General features: G+C 46.2%; 1 long non-coding RNA gene across 1 annotated transcript; it reads right to left on the bottom strand.

The window, feature by feature from the left end:
- Positions 1-965: 965 nt before the first annotated feature.
- On the bottom strand, positions 966-6,962 carry LOC138846765 (uncharacterized). The gene is made up of 2 exons (XR_011384304.1): positions 5,758-6,962; positions 966-5,553 (listed from the first exon to the last, which is right to left on the bottom strand). It is a non-coding gene; the product is annotated as an uncharacterized lncRNA (long non-coding RNA).
- Positions 6,963-9,051: the final 2,089 nt, after the last annotated feature.

The following is a 9,051-nucleotide window of genomic DNA, read 5'->3' as shown; positions in this document are numbered from 1 at the left end:
GGCAGGTCAGCAGAGAGAGCATGCACATGCTTTCATCTGGTTCACTCCCTGAATGGCTGCAACAGAAGGGTCTGGGCCAGACCAAAGCCAGGTACCAAGAATTCCATCAGGTGTCCCACATGGGTGGCAGGGCCGTCTTCCACTGCCTTCTCCAGGCACACTGGCAGGAGCTGGATTGGAAGCAAAGTAGCCAGGACTTTAACTGGCATTCTGATGTGGGATGCTGGTGTCACAGGCAGCTTAACCCACTGTGCCACAAAGCTGACCCTCCCCCCACTTTTTTCTTTCCTTACACATGGCACATGGATTAAGTCCTATGGATTTCCATTACAGCACTGTTGCCTTCATCCCACAAGGTTTAATGTTTTGATTATAATTTCTTTGTTTCTAAAATTATTGGATTTCTTTTGAGACTACTTCTCTAACTTATGAATTATTTGGAAGTACATTTCATTTCCTGGTATTTGCAAGATTTCCTGCTGTTTCTTATTGATTACTAGTGTGTTTTGCATTTGCTCTCTCACTTTAAATTTGTTGACTTTTTAAAATGTCCCAGCATTTGCTGGTCTGTCTTGTTATATATGGCTGCTTGAAAGAATGTGTGTTCTGGCCGGCGCCGTGGTTCACTAGGCTAATCCTCCGCCTTGCGGCGCCAGCACACTGGGTTCTAGTCCCGGTTGGGGCGACGGATTCTGTCCCGGTTGCCCCTCTTCCAGGCCAGCTCTCTGCTGTGGCCAGGGAGTGCAGTGGAGGCTGGCCCAAGTGCTTGGGCCCCGCACCCCATGGGAGACCAGGATAAGTACCTGGCTCCTGCCATCGGATCAGCGCAATGCGCCGGCCGCGGCGGCCATTGGAGGGTGAACCAACGGAAAAGGAAGACCTTTCTCTCTCTCTCTCTCACTGTCCACTCTGCCTGTCAAAAAAAAAGAATATGTATTCTGTTTTCATTGGGTGACATTTCTTCTTTTTCTTTTTTTTAAGATTTATTTATTTATTTGAAAGTCAGAGTTACACAGAGAGAGGAGGAGAGGCAGAGAGAGAGAGGTCTTCCATCCACTGGTTCACTCCCCAGTTGGCAGCCAAAGCTGCACCAATCCAAAGCCAGGAACCAAGAGCTTCTTCCAGGTCTTCCCACACAGGTGCAGGGCCCAAGGACTTGGGCCATCTTCCATTGCTTTCTCAGGCCACAGCAGAGAGCTGGATTGAAGTGGAGCAGTTGGGCCTTGAACCAGCTTTAGCTGCTATGCCACAGCGCTGGCCCCTGGGTGAAATTTCTGTAAATGCCTCCTTGATCCCATTGATTGATGGTGTACTCAGATATTATATATCTTTGCTGGCTTACTGTCTTGTATTTCTATCACTTGCTCAGAATGGAATGTTGAAGTCCTTAACTATTATTAGAGAGTTACCCTTCCTTTAAGTTATATCTATCTTTGCTTTACTTAATTCAAAGCTGTAATTTTGATACATACACATGTAGACTTGCTCTGTCCTCTTGGTGTATTGATCCTTGTATCATTATGTAGTGCCACCTCCCTCCCCCACTCCTGTTAACGTTACTTGGTCCTGAAGTATACTTTATCTTGGTCCTGAAGTATACTTTATACTCCTGCACTTTCTGATTAATGTTTTCAGGCTTTAACTTTTTTCATTGTTTCAGTTTAAGCGTTACCTTTATGATTGCATTTGAAGTAACTTTTTTTATGATCAGCATGTTCTTGGATCATCCTGTCCATTTTGCATGTCTGTCTTAATTGGTATATTTAGACCTTTTAAGATTAAAATAATTAATTATTGATATGTTAACACATCTACCACTTTATGATTGGGTCGTTTTTTATTCTGTTTATTATTCCTGTCTTTATGTCTTTGTCTTGTGTGTTGCATCAACAACTTTTAGAATTCTATTTGATATTTTTAGTATATCTGTTTATTTTTTAGTGCTAGCTCTAATTATTATAATATACATGTAATCACAGTAAATGATATCTGTAATTTAGCACTTTGATGTTATAGGAACCTTACATCCATCAATTTCCTTTACCTTCCCATTCAATGTAAGTGTCAGAAATATTCTTTTTATACACTGAGCACCATGTTGGCAGATGTAGTTTTGTTTTTGTTTTAGAGATTTATTTATTTGGAAGGCAGAGTTACAAAGAGAGAAGGCAAGAGATCTTCCATCTGCTGGCTCACCACCCCCTCCCCCTCCCGAATGGCTGAACAGCCAGAGCTGAGCCAGGCCGCAGCCAGGAGCTTCATCCAGGTCCCCACGTGGGTGCAAGGGCCCAAGCACTTGGGTCATCTTCCACTACTTTCTCAAGCACATTAGTAGGGAACTGGATCAGAAGTGGAGCAGCTGGGACTTGAACTGGTGCTCATATGGGATGCTAGTGCTGCAGACAGCAGCTCAACCTCAACCTCAACCTGCCATGCCACAGCACCAGCCCATCAGATGTAGTTCTGTTGTTGGTTTTTGTTTTTGTTTTAGACAGGCAGAGTTAGACAGTGTGAGAGAGGCAGAGAGAAAGGTCTTCCTTCCGTTGGTTTACTGCACAAATGGCCGCTGCAACCGTATTGCGCCGTTCAGGAGCCAGGTGCTTCTCCTTGTCTCCCAAGTGGGTGCAGGGCCCAAGCACTTGGGCCATCCTCCACTGCCTTCCTGGGCCACAGCAGAGAGCTGGACTGGAAGAGGAGCAACTGAGACAGAATCCAGCGCCCAGAGCAGGACTAGAACCCGGGGTGCCGGCGCCGCAGGCAGAGGATTAGCCTAGTGAGCCACAGTGCCGGCCTCAGATGTAGTTTTTACTTCAGATATCAGATAAAGGTGACAAATCGTGAGACGCATCTTCCTTTACCCATCCCATTGTTCTGTTCTTCCTTGATAATTCCTTCCTGTTTGGTGAACTTCCTGTAGTCTTCCTTCTGGGTTGGTCTGCTGGTGACAGATTCTCTTTGTTTTCCTTCATCTGAAAATATCTATGTTCCCTTCATCCCTGAAGAATATTTTTGTGGGATATAGGATTTGGGGTTGACAGTTCTAAGCACCAGTCTCTTCCTTTTGTCTTCTGTGGTTGCAGATGAGAAATCTGCCACTATTTGAATCATTGCTCTTGCAGGTTGTAATGTGTCATTTGTTTTTCTATTTCTAAAAACATTTATTAGAAAGGTAGTGTTGCAGAAAGAGAGGAAAGAAAAAGAGATACCTTTCATCCACTGATTCACTGCCCAAATGCTCAAAATGGCAAGGGTTGTACCAGGTTAAAGCTAGGAACTAGGAACTCCATCCAGGTCTCATGTGGCTGGCAGGGACCCAAGTACTTGAGTCATCTGCTGCTTTTACAGGTGCTTTAGGAGGGAGCTGTATTGGAATTGGAGCAGCTGGATTCCACTGGTTTAGTAGTGTTCATAAGGGATGTCGCTCTGGTGTATCAGCCAACTGCACCATAGCGCTGGCCTCTGAATGTGTCCATCCACCAGGTCTCCTCTCCCCTCTCCTTTGTCTTGTAATTTTTTTTAAAGATTTATTTATTTGAAAGAATTACACGGAGAAGGAGAGAGAGAGGTCTTCCATCTGCTGGTTCGCTCCCCAATTGGCCACAGTAGCTGGAGCTGTACTGATCAGAAGCAAGGAGCCAGGAGTGTCTTCCCAGTTTCCCATGTGGGTACATAAAAGAGTTAGAAGGAGAGACAGAGAGAGAGCTTCCATCTGCTGATTCACTCCCTAGATGGTCACAATGGCTAACACAGCCAGTCTGAAGCCAGGAGCTAGAAGCTTCAATTTGGGTCTTTCACATGGATGGTAGAGGTCCAAACACTTGGGCCATCGCTCGCTGTTGCCAGGCCACTAGCCAGGAGCTGGATTGGGTATCAAGCAGCCAGGACACAAACCGGGTGCCCATATGAGATGTTGGTGTCACAGACAGCTGCTTTTCCACTGTGCCATGACACTGGCCCTTGTTTATGTTAAGCTACAATCAAAAGTTTGTGATGTGTCCAACAAGGAATTTTTTACACTGTTTAGTGGTCAGTTTTTTCTTTTAAAAAAATACTAAAAAAGATTTATTGATTTATTTTAATTGAAAGGTAGAGTGACAGGAGGGAGAGAGAACTTCCATGAAGGCAGAAGTCGGAGGCTAGGAATGCCGTCTGAGGCTCCCACATAGGTGGCAGAAGCCCAGGCATTTAGGCCGTCATCTGTCTTTGCATTGCATTAGCAGGAAGCTGGGTCAGAAGCAAAGTAGCAGGGACTTGGATCAGCACTCCAGTGTTTGCAGCATTGCAAGTGGCAGTATCCACTGTGCCACAACATCAGTTGTAGTGTTCAGCTTTTTTTAACTGTAGGTTTTTGCTATTTCCCAAATTTGGGGAATTTTCAGCCATTCAAATTTTTTTCATTCCTTTTTTTTTTTTTTAAGGTTTTATTTATTTGAGAGGTAGAGTTAAAGACAGGGAGTGGGAGAGAGAGAAAGGTCTTCCATCTACTAGTTCACTCCCCAAATGCTACAACGGCCGGAGCTGAGCCAATTTGAAGCCAGAAGCCAGAATCCTCTTCCGGGTCTCCCATGGGGGTACAGGGACCCAAGTGCTTGGGCCATCTTCCACTGCTTTCTCAGGCCATAGCAGAGAGCTGGATCAGAAGAGGAGCAGCTGGGACTAGAACTGACCCATATGGGATGCTGGTGCCACAGGCGGAGAATTAACCTACTCTGCTACAGCACCGGTCCCCCTATTCTTTCTCTTTTCTTGGTAACTTCTGCCACATGAATGGTAGGTCTTTTGTTGCTGTTAGGTTCCTCAAGTTGTCATCTCAGTAATTAATTTTGTTTTATTCTAGTCTAGTTTCTATTGTTCATACTAATTATTTCTATCGAGCTTTTATTTTTTTCATGTACCTTTTTTAAAAGATTGATTTATTTAAAGATATATTCATTTATTTGGAAAGACAGAGTTACAGAGAGAGGTAGAGACAGAGAGGTCTTCCATCCACTGCTTCACTCCCCAGATGGCCGCAATGGCTGGAGCTGCGCCGATCCGAAGCCAGGAGCCAGGAGCCTCTTTCAGGTCTCTCACGTGGGTGCAGGTTCCCAAGGACTTGGGCCATTTTCCACTGCTTTCCCAGGCCATAGCAGAGAGCTGGATCGGAAGAGGAGCAGCCGGGACTAAAACCGGCGCCCATATGGGATGCCGGTGCTTCAGGCCAGGGCTTTAACCCGCTGTGCCACAGCATCAGCCCCACTGCCATTTCTAATCTGTTGAGCTTATCCAATGTGTTCTCATTTTGATTTTTTTAATTTTCTCAATTGCTTTATTCCCATTTTTTCTTTTTTAGATTTTTTTAAATTTTTATTTAAGAGGGAGAGACAGAAAAGTCTTGCATCTGCTGGTTCACTGCCCAAATGACCAAAACTGGAGCTGAGCCATTCTGAAGCCAGGAGCCAGGAGCTTCTTCCAGGTCTCCCACGTGGGTGCAGGGGCCCAAGCACTTCAGCCATCTTCCACTGCTTTCCCAGGCCACAGCAGAGAGTTGGATCAGAAGAGGAGCACCTGGGACTAGAACCAGTGCCTATATGGGATGCCAGCACCAGAGCCGGAGGCTTAGCCTACTATACCATAGCACTATGCACCCCCTCCCCATTTTTTTTTTTTTTTTTATTCCTCACTTTGCTTAGTTTATAATGCCAAAGGACTCTGAGAAAATCGACAGAAGTCATGGTTCTATGATAGTTTGACATTTAGTTAGAAATTCTAAATTACCTGGAGGAATGAAAGTCCTTCAGTGTTCTATTTTGAGTATCACAAAATATTTCTAGGAACGGAGAGCTGAGTGATCTGTAGATGCTGTAGGGTTATGTTCTGTAGGGAAGAGAAAGTTTTGCATGAGAAATTTCCCAGTTCTCTATACCTCATATCCTCAAAAGAGAAGTAGTCACTCCTCTTCCAGGCTTTGGTGATGGACACATACCCTTCCCTAACATAGATTATCTAGGAGTTCTTTGTTTCACACTCTCAACTATTAAGTCTAACTTTTGCTTATTAACCCCATAACCTATACCATGTTCAAATCTCCAATCTCATTTGCAGCCCACTTCTACAGTGCTTGCCTATCAAGTTCTGCCCATTTCTTTTTGTTCGTCTCATAAATATGCCCTTTGAACCTGTTCTCTACCTGTCTGCTCCACCTCACATTTCTTTCATTCCACAGATAGTACAGAATGGCTTCTGCTACTGTAACCTGACTTAAATCTCAAGTCTCCTTTGATGATCTTCCCCCTCCCCTCCAACTCCCTTTTTGGACCCGTAAGCCGCTAGCTACCTCTGTGTACTCACTGATCATTCTTGTACTCTTTCTCTGTATTCATATACACTGAGCCTGTATCCATGTGGCTGTCATCCGGCAATGGGTATGCAATCGTAACCACCATAAAAGCAAGCATGGTATTATATACATTAGACCACTGTTTTGAATGTTTTACACACATCAACTTTTTTTTTTTTTTTTTACAGGCAGAGTGGACAGTGAGAGAGACAGAAAGGTCTTCCTTTGCCATTGGTTCACCCTCCAATGGCTGCCGCGGCCTGCACGCTGTGACTGGTGCACCGCACTGATCCGAAGGCAGGAGCCAAGTGCTTCTCCTGGTCTCCCATGCAGGTGCAGGGCCCAAGGACTTGGGCCATCCTCCACTGCACTCCCTGGCCATAGCAGAGAGCTGGCCTGGAAGAGGGGCAACCGGGACAGAATCTGGTGCCCCGACCGGGACTAGAACCCGGTATGCCGGCGCCGCTAGGTGGAGGATTAGCCTAGTGAGCCGCGGCGCCGGCCTAACTCTTTTAACCTATATGAAAACTCTATTTGGCAGGTTATATTTATCCTACTTTATAGCTCAGAAAACAAGAACAGAAAGATTAAACGAATCTTTTCAGAAGTGTATGATTATGAAGTTTGGATTTAGAGGCCATGTGGGGCTCCAGAATCCATTGCATCTCAATGAGTGGCGTTGGTTTTCCTGATTACTAATTGTCAGTAAAATTGATCAAACAGTGCTTATTTATGTACAACCTATTCTCATTTGACAGTACCTCTCGGTCACTCTTCAAGTAAGGTAAATCAAACTCAGTTTTTAATGGCTGCATAATTAGTATAACTGAGTAGAAAATGCAGAGAATGCCTAGGTTTGAGGAAATTAAATCAGGTGAGGGTGGTAGTGAGAAGAAAATGACCGATGCATGGATTTGGTGTTCGATGTTGAGTTTGATGCGTGGAAGGGCGTCTCAGTGTGTGTACCTAACTTTGACCTTGTTGCCCATGTTGGACACACTGCAACCTGTTATATAGTAGACCCTCAGTGTATGTGTGATTAGGTGAGTGTACATATACCAGGGTTTTCTCCCATTGCTCACCACAAATGTATATATGGATGGCAGCATACATGACGATGTTGACCTTAAGAGAATGCATATGGACTTTCATGGACACATGTGTAAGATTCTAGAGGTCATAATGGATGCCTCTTAGTTTCCTGACGGCCTCCTCCAGGTTCAATGGTTTTCTAGGACGACTCACAGTACTTAGATTTTTTTCATACCCAATGGCAGCGATCTCTTACAGCCCAAAGATACAAAGCAAACTCAAAAGGCTCACTAGGTGAAGTCCAGAAGAAACAGGGCATCTCTAAGAGTTTTGTCTCAGTGAAGTCACATGAGATAGGCCGATCCAAAGCCAGGAACCAGTAGCTTCCAGGTCTCCCATGTGGGTGCAGGGGCCCAAGAACTTGGGCCATCGTGTGCTTTTCCAGGCTATAGCAGAGAGCGAGATCAGAAGTGGAGCAGCCGGGATTCGAACTGGCGCTCATATGGGATGTCAGCACTGCAGGCTTTGGCCTTACCTGCTACGCTGTGGCGCCAGCCCCAGTAAAGGCCCTTCCCTTTGCTCAACACTGGTGCTTCCGTCTGTGGCCCCTCCTAGCCTGGTTTTCTTTTGGAAACTAACAAATTATCTCTTCAATGGCAATTGTCCCATGACGTTCTTATCTCAATGAACATAAATAATGTTTGGCAATCCAATAATTCAAGACATTAATGGGCTACATTTTAAGAGTTTAGCAAAGCAAGTCAACCCTTGATATGTTACTTCCAAAGCCAGGGTGTCAGTGCACCACGCAAGACAAGGTGGAGAGCCGTGGATGGCACAGCAGTTGGTCCAAGTAGATGAGTAGTAACCAGGCACTTTAGGGACTGCTGTGTTGGTGGGATTTTTAGGAGGGTAGTTAGTCCTCTGAGTCTTTGTCATGGACACTTTTGAAAAGTGTCAGGCACAAGCAATTGCAGGCCGCAGATAGACAATGCATCTTCTGAGTGAGTGTCCGAGGTTGGAGGAAGAACCTGTTTCTGTATGCAGTCTCCCACGCTGCGTACATTTGTTTGCCTAATTATCCTCTGCCTTAAAGCAATTGTAGCCATGCGGTCTCCACTCTTTTCCCAGTTCCTTCCATGTCCCCACTTCCGAGCCAAGTCACCGACATTTGAACTACTCCGTTCTCGCTGTGTCTCACGTTGACCCCCGGAATGACACTTGGGCAGTGCTACCGCCCTTGTCCTCCCTTCTCCCTAAGGCGTCACCGCAGCCACTGACTGCGGTTCACCTTGCGTGTTCTCCGTCACCACCTCCTTCCTGAGACTCCTTGGCATCGTTTTCTGCATCCTTTCGGAAAAGATCCTGAAAAAGAGGCAACGTGGGCAGGGAAGTCACGGACCCAGTGGAAACCCAGGCTCGCCTTTTGCACTCGCCCCGATTCGGGGGGGAGCGTCCCGGTCTCCCGAGGTTTTATTTCCCCGTGAGCTCAGGTTTCTGCTCACTCTAAAAAGGAGACCTGGCGGAAGATTGCTCTCCGAAAGTTTCCTCGCAGCTGGCCGGCTCTGCGAGAAAAGACTGCATTACCCAGGAGGCATTGCCGCGTACGGCCGCGGCGTGCGCCGGTCGGGGACCTCCCGGGACAGGAGCGCTCCCGGCGGCTCACGCGAGCGGAGGCGGGACTTCCGGCTCCCCGGCGG

Source organism: Oryctolagus cuniculus, chromosome 18 (genome assembly GCF_964237555.1).
Source record: "Oryctolagus cuniculus chromosome 18, mOryCun1.1, whole genome shotgun sequence".
Lineage (NCBI taxonomy): Eukaryota > Metazoa > Chordata > Mammalia > Lagomorpha > Leporidae > Oryctolagus > Oryctolagus cuniculus.
The sequence above is the reverse complement of the archived record's forward strand: the minus strand, read 5'-3'. Positions and strand labels throughout refer to the sequence as shown.